Source organism: Neopsephotus bourkii, unplaced genomic scaffold, assembly GCF_033783945.1.
Source record: "Neopsephotus bourkii isolate Nb327-2 ecotype Australia unplaced genomic scaffold, CSIRO-AGI_Nbou_v1 NB_732, whole genome shotgun sequence".
NCBI classification, from domain to species: domain Eukaryota; kingdom Metazoa; phylum Chordata; class Aves; order Psittaciformes; family Psittacidae; genus Neopsephotus; species Neopsephotus bourkii.
The window spans coordinates 223,975-231,570 of NW_026901230.1; positions in this window are offsets into that span (position 1 = coordinate 223,975).

The window sequence follows — 7,596 nt, forward strand, 5'->3', positions numbered from 1 at the left end:
CCTGTGGCTTTTCTGGCAGCCTTGCCATGTGAGCACACCAAACATACATATTCACAGGCTCTGCTGCTTCCTTGTGCTGCAGGAGACCTATCAAGCTGCAGTGCAACAGAACAGCTGAGCTCAGATGACAGCCTTTGTTCCTAGTTCTGTGGAATTTGTCATCTGTAGTAAGGAAACCTGGGTTTCAGACTTAATTTCACAGAACTTTGCCCCTGCCTCCTGCTCTGCAGCCCACAACTCTTGCTTTTCCCATGCTTACTTCCTGAGCTCTGGCCCTTGGGAAAGAGGCAAAATGTTTACAAGAGACAGACTTGTCACAAACAGCACCCTGCCAAAGGCTTGGTAGCAATTTTCCAGCCTCAGTTTAACCAGCATTTAACATCTTCAGAAGTTTCCATTTTTAATGACACCAAATCAGCTTGTTTTTCAGACCAGCTAATCCAGACACCTACACCCATTGGATGTCAGCAGGGCAACGTATTTTTTTTCACCCAGAGAGCAGAGCCCATTATAAATAACACTAAAACCTTTGTGAAGATGACCGTCCTCTCCACAGATTACAGCCTAGAGGCTTCATTATTGCATTGACCATAATTCAATTCATCCCTTCCTAAAAGGTCCATTTCTGCAACCAGCCCCTACCCTTGAAAACAAGTCCAACTAATAATTTCCGATTAATGCAGTCAATTACTAACTCCTTCCCAGCCCCTCAACATCACCTGACTGGGCCAGCATGGAAAGGAACTGGCAACTAACCAGGGAGGAAAAGAAGTAGGGGTAAAATAGCAATAAAAAGTAATTACATAAAAATGCTAAGCATATTACATCTGTTAGTTTGCTTAGCCCAGTGGGCTTGACAATTCCAGGTTTTTGCCATTGTCCATGCTCAGACAGACAAGAATGAGAGAAACAGGGAAAGGGTCTTTCAATAAGATTATTAAATCAGTGCATGAAAAATAAGTCGTCATTACATTGCAAAAGGGAGAGAGAAACTCACTGAAATTTCCTTCTGCGATTTGTCTTTGTGATCGCAAGGTGCTATTCTCCTGCTTACACTCTGTTGCCCTGGCAACGTACTCCTGTAAAATAAAGATTATTAAAGCGCATATGATTATTTGGCCGCACAGTGAATGAGGCAGCCGCTTCTGAAATTCCTTATCAGAGAAATTCAATTTTAGGCCAAATTGTGTTTTCGCTGCCTCTCAGCTTCTCCCTCCCCCCCTGCAATACCAATAAAACCATCATCTTCCCAGCTATACATGATATTTTGTCACTAACTCTTTCATGCCTTTCCTTTCCCATTCCAGGTTTTATTTTATGGGAATGTTGTTCCCAATTTGTAAAAGGTTTTCTCTGAGTTTTTTTTCTGGCACCTTCAGTCTTTTCTCCCCTTAAGTGTGCAGCTCTCACCAGCCAGCAGCCTGCTTCTGCTGGGTGTCAGTGCCAGGCCCTGGCTGGGGAGCCAGCAAATGAGGCTGGAGCACAGAGGAAGTGCTGGAAATGTCACAGATACACGTCTGCTCTTCACACCACACTTCCTTGTGGAGCCTTATCCGTGTTAGAGGTCCTGTGGCCTCTGCTTGCAGCTCATCTCCAAGGCACCTTTACGGAGCTGATGAACAGCCCAGGGAAACTCACGACTGATGTGTTCTATGCATTAGTTGCTGAACCAACCCTCCAGGTTCCGCAGGTAACACAGGCAGGCAGCGGCTATACCTTCAACTGCCTGCCCTGCCTGCCATCAGATACATCGAGGGCACAGCGCCTTTCCTGAGCACCGTACCTCCGTGTCACTACAGCCAAAGCACCGCGTGCAATCTCCGCGCAGTGCCCGTCACTCCCGCCCAAACCGCAGGTGATGAAGCTCGGGGAAGGTCGGGCACGGCGTTGCTGCCAGGTGCGCCTTGCTGCGTGTGTTCCACCGCACCGGTAGGCCCGTACAGGTCTCGCCTGCAGACAAGGGTGCAAGCCGGTAGCCAGCTCTGCTGCACCGGCACATGGGCTCCCCATCCCTCCCCTATGCTCTCACCGGCCGCCCTTCCCACAGCCTCCAGCGTCCCCCGCAGCCACCGGCTGAGTAAGAGGCGCCGTGGAGCGGGTCCGGGGCCGTGGCCGCGCCGCGGCTCCCACTTCCAGAGCAGCATGGCCGGGCGCGGCTGCAGAACCCGGGCAGGCCGCCTCCGGCCGCGCGGTGCCGCCGCGGCACAGCAGGGGGCGCTGCCGCGCCGCCGGCGGCGTCCGCCGCAGGGCGGGACCGGGCGCGGGCATTGCTGTGCGGTGCAGCGTTAGCGGAGCGCGGTGGGGTGCGCGCAGCCCTATGCGGGATACCGGCCATCGAGCGCGGCCGGGCCCTGGCAGCCCTGTGAGGGGCAGAGGGCACCGAGCGCAGCAGGGCCCGGGCAGCTCTCTGCGGGACAGCTACCAACGAGCGCGGCCGGGCCCGGGCAGCCCTGTGAGGGGCAGCGGGCACGGAACGAGGCCGGGCCCGGACAGCCGTCTGCGGGAAAGCGGCCACGGAGCGTGGTCGGGCGCGAGCAGCCCTATGAGGGACAGCGTGCACGGAGTGTGTCAGTGCCCGGAAAGTCCTGTGAGGGCCAGCGGGCACAGAGCGCGGCAGGGCGCGGGGACTAGTGTGCGAGACATCTGGCACGGAGAGAGGCCGGGCCCGGGCAGCCCTGTGCGGGATAGCTGGCACGGAGCGCGGCCGGGCGCATGGACCTCAGTGCGGGGCAGCGTGCACCGAGCGCCGCCTGATCCGGGGATCTCTCTGCAGGGAAGCGGGCACCGAGCGCGGCCGGGAGCGGTGATCTCGTTGCGGGGAGGCCCCGGGCGCGATGCTGCCGAGGAGCGGCTGTCCCCGGGGCGTTCGGGAGGGGATAGCCGCTGCGCTCCTGTCCCTCGGCGTCGTGCCAGCCCAGGGCCGGGCAGAAGGCGGAGGGATGCGAACCTGCGCTGAAGAAGCAAACACCGTAGACGGGGCCTCTGGCACCTTTATTTTTCCCACATGGCGGGTTAACGGAAACACAAGGACCTGCTGAGGGAGGGTAACCGGTACCGAGCGCGACACCGGCAGAAGCCCCCGGCGGTTCTCAAACCGCTTGGAAGGCTCCGATTCTGCGCGCACCGTGATGCTGTGGCTTCTGATAGCGTTAAAATGTCTCATCGGCTCCAGAAAGGAAATAAGAATGCTTCTTTAATACTAAACTTGTAATTATGCCTATTTTTCCTCAATGTCTTATAAATGCGACCACAAGCAACTTGCAGCCTTTGTGCAGCTCTCTGGGCAGGCACCCCGAAGCCTGGACAAGGAGTTGGTTGGAGGCTGTGCATGGATGAAAGATGGAGCAGAGAGGAGGCACAGTTACCCCACATTTTGAAGATCTGAGTTCAGGCACTGACCAGCTGAAGCTTCCCCTGCCTCAGCTCCTCCTCTCCGTGTCTTAAAACAAAGGGCAGAGCTATTGCGTACCTTGCTGATAATTGTGAGGAAAATACCTCAGAGGCGAGGGTTGGTTGGTACAACAAAAAAAACACTTAACATTGTCAACACAAGGTACCCCAAAAGTGGCTTCTAGTTTCCGCAGATATCGATGATTAATAACAAGAACAGAATAGGAAAGGAGACCAAAAGGGGTGAGCAGATTTCAACAGAAACAGGCTCAGTAGGGCTACATGAGGAAAAATCTGGGGTTTGGGTGTGTGTGTCATCAACTGTCCCCTAATAAACACAGATTTTTTGCAGAGAAAAAACCCACCACAAAACAACAGGTGAATCCTAGAAGCAGAACTAGATGGGTTTAGGAAATTCCTGCAGGTAACAAACATCATTCCCTGTACCAAATGCAGCTTCCTGGGTTTAAGAAGAGTGAGTTCTTTCCTGAACTGTGTCCTCCAGTTTGGCCATCATCCGACTATATTATCTCCTAAGACTGTTGCTGAGTGAAAATACTGTTTTGCTCACTAAGATCATTTAACACAGGGCTGCAGAAGCCCCAGTTTCACCTACAAAAGTGAATAGGCTCAGTTATAAAAATAAATCTATAATAGTTCCTGAAGGCCCCAAACAGCTCAAGTTCTCATTTTAGAACATAAAATACACAAAGATCCCAGTTTCAGTAAGCTAGTTACTTAAAATAGTTAATACAAGCAGGTCAGAAAAGCTTTAGAACAGTTACGGAGATGAGAGCGAAGGTCCAGCCCAGTGTCCGTGCTCTGGCAGTGGTTGGGAGCACCAGGACAGCAACAGGATACCCCTCATGGGTGCTTTTAAGGGCTCTCTCTCATGCTCAGAATTTCCCAAACCAAGCATGGTATCTCCACGTTTAAAGGACGGGGAAGAACATCAGAAACATCATGTGGTAAACATCAGAAAAGATGGAGCAATTATATTTAAAGAAGAGTGAAACTAGCTGTTCTCGTCTAACATCCATGCCAGGAACTGACATCCCCCGAATAAGATTTCAGTGGACTAGTGGGTTGGAGGAGGCTGCAGAACACCCTCTGGAAAGGGCAGTGTCAGTCCTCAGGAAGAGGTTGCCTCCCAGCCTGAGTGCTGGACACAGTGCTGCTCAGTTATACCATGTCTGGCTTCTGTGAGATGCTCTTCTCTCTTGGTGATGTGTAACGCTATTTCCTTGGCTAGTATTGTTCCAAATAGCTTCTAAGAATACCACTTCTCTGTCACAGGCTTTCTGATAGAGTGGAGTTCCAGGGCAAGTGACAGAATTAAACAGCTTGTGGCCAGGTGGGGTAGACTATTAACAACATATTCAGAAAATAAACTTTATCCCTTGTATTTCCCAGGTGTTGCAATTAAAGCTTCTGGTTCTGATGAGTGCACATTACAGTTTTTTGGTGCTAGATTACCTGTCTTGAAGCACTCCTGGCTCACCTGAAGCAAATTACATTAGTGGTCATGGTTTCTAGGAGCAAGGAATAAAAACAAGCTGGGGAAACCATACCATAGAAATAAGAGAATCTAAAGGATTTAAGGAATATGGTCAAACAGTTGACTGTAAATTCCCTGAGTGCCTGTGTTTCTGGTGACCGTATTTTTAAAAGGACACAGGAAAATTGGAGACAGTGCAGAGTCATAAAAATTATTTGAGAACTGGAATAACTGCCTCAGACTGTGAGACTTAAGGAGCTCAATCTGTTTAGTTTATTAAAAAGATCAAGAGATGGCTTGATTACGATGTATAAGTACCTTCAAAGGGAGAAAATACCAGGTCCTAAAGGGCTCTTTAATCGAGCTGAGAAAGGCATAACAAGAACCAATTGCTAGAAGCTGAAGCCAGACCAGCTTAAATTAGAAATAAGGCACAGTTTTATAGTGAGAATGATTAGACATTAAAAACCCCTACCCTATCAAAGGAAGGAGGATTCTTCATCTTTTAATGTCTTCAAATCAAGACAGGATGTCTTTCAGTAAAGTAAGCTTGAGTTTAAAAAAAAGGCTCTATACAAGGGTAATTGAGTGATATTTAATGGCTCATGATAGGTAAGGAAAGCTCTAACATTACATTTGGAATGAAGGCTTGAAATTTGGCAGCACACAGCTTTGGCAACAGGTACATGCCATTTGCACTGTACAAGAAAAACTGCCTAGTTATAGCTAAGTTATTAGCCTCAAGAAATACCAGATTGCTGATGCCAGTCAGAGACCGATGGTATAAAACTGATATCACTTCTCCTTATTTAGTACATTCCATTTCCTGAGAAGGCCTCACACTGACCAGAGCCATGGCTTTGTCACTATAAACATGCTGCTGAAGCCTCAGGCCATGAGCAGGAAGCTTTTACGTAGTGGTAAATTAATGTTCTGAATGGTCAGACAGACTGTGGATACAGCTGAAAACACAATGCCAGCTCTTGGTGGAACCTGCTGCTGTTCATCCCCTGTCTTGAGGAGGGATGCCCCTGACCATCCAAGCTCAGTCTAAATACTCCATGTGAAAGCAGATGGAAACAGCAAGCAGAGCCACACATCCATTGCTGGGAACAAGCAAGGAGACACAGGAGACCAGGAAGACGAGGCAGGATTTATTACATTATTTAACTGTACAGCAGCTGTGGATTTAGATAAGGCTAAAATATTCCATAGTGTAGACAAGGAAGAGTTCACGCACTTACAGGACAACACAGGGAGTACAGAACTCCCAGTGGCTTTGGCTAGGCATTTTTTTTCTCCATTACTTTATATCTTTACATCATATTCCCTCTTAAAAGGTTAGTATCCGTCTTTAGAACTCTCTGTGTGAAACAATGGTTTTTTGCCATGGCCACCACCCTCAGCATTCCCTGAACACCTATCAGTGCTCTCCAAACTTTTTTGATCACACCCCTCACTGGTAAAAAATGTTGAGCATGCAGACCAGTATATGTATACTTATTTATAAACTATACACATGTACTGCTGTATTATGTACTTTATACAGCGTACACAAAAATAGAAATTTTAAAAGGACAGGGATGAATAAACACCATTTCATATTTTTTTAAATTTTGTAGCTGTACAAAATATATTTTGCACATCCCACCTTGGAGACCACTGCTCTGGATGCACAAGGGACCATTCAAGGACAACCATTCGTCTAAACTCTTCAAAGAGGTTATGTGCAGTTCCCTCAGGCTCCCTGAAGGGAAAGCTGCAAATGACTCAAGGCTGAGAGTACAGCCCTGAAAATGTGGTATGAGTGAAACAACAACTTGCTGCACAGACAGCTAAAATAGGGCAAAACTCAACCAGCCACCACCGTACAGCAGGTTTCCAGGAGCTGAAAAGTGCAGCCATATTTTCAGGTTACAGTCTAAACAAAGCCTGCTGTCATGACCATAGCACTGACCCAAGAACCTGTGATGAAGACAGTTGTGGAAGGAGGTTCAATAAATACTCAGAAGTCCTTTTGTGCTGAGCATGATATAAGATACAGAACAGTGCCAAAGAAACACTTGATGCTGGATGCCAAACCATCAGTCTGCTGCAGCTCTGGCAGCAACTGACTCCTGAAAGCAAGTTGCTGAAGGTGAAAAAGAATGGGACTCCTTCCAAGTCTACCTCTTAGGCTTATCATCAGACAACCAGAGCCAGCATTTTCTGATGCAGTGCCACTCAACCAGACTTGACACTCTTGAGTTTCTGAAGTGAGCTGTAGGGTCTCTGCAGGGACACTCACTGGGTGAGAAGAATATGGCTGTAGTGCTACTTGTGAAGACTCCTTGCCACAAGCTTCAGGTGGAATTCAGGTGAGAGTGAAGCCCATGAGAGAGAAGCATTACCTGAGCAAGCCACAATCACCCAGTGACTGTACACCTGAATTCTCACTCCCAAGACAGAACCTATGCATCAGTGAAGTTGAGGGAAAACTTTGAAATACATTTTAGTGTGTCATGGTTTCACTACAGTCTGAAATGTTTGTTAGGCATATGACAATCTCCTTTTCAGGGCTGAACTGTTCTACATCTTCTAATCCAATTTCAGTTGACTCAGTCAATGGACTTTCCATCATTTCCTTCACACTCCTATCATGATGGGTATCATAAATCTTGCTAATGGAGGATATTACCTGATATCCAAGATACATTTTCCTTCTTGTA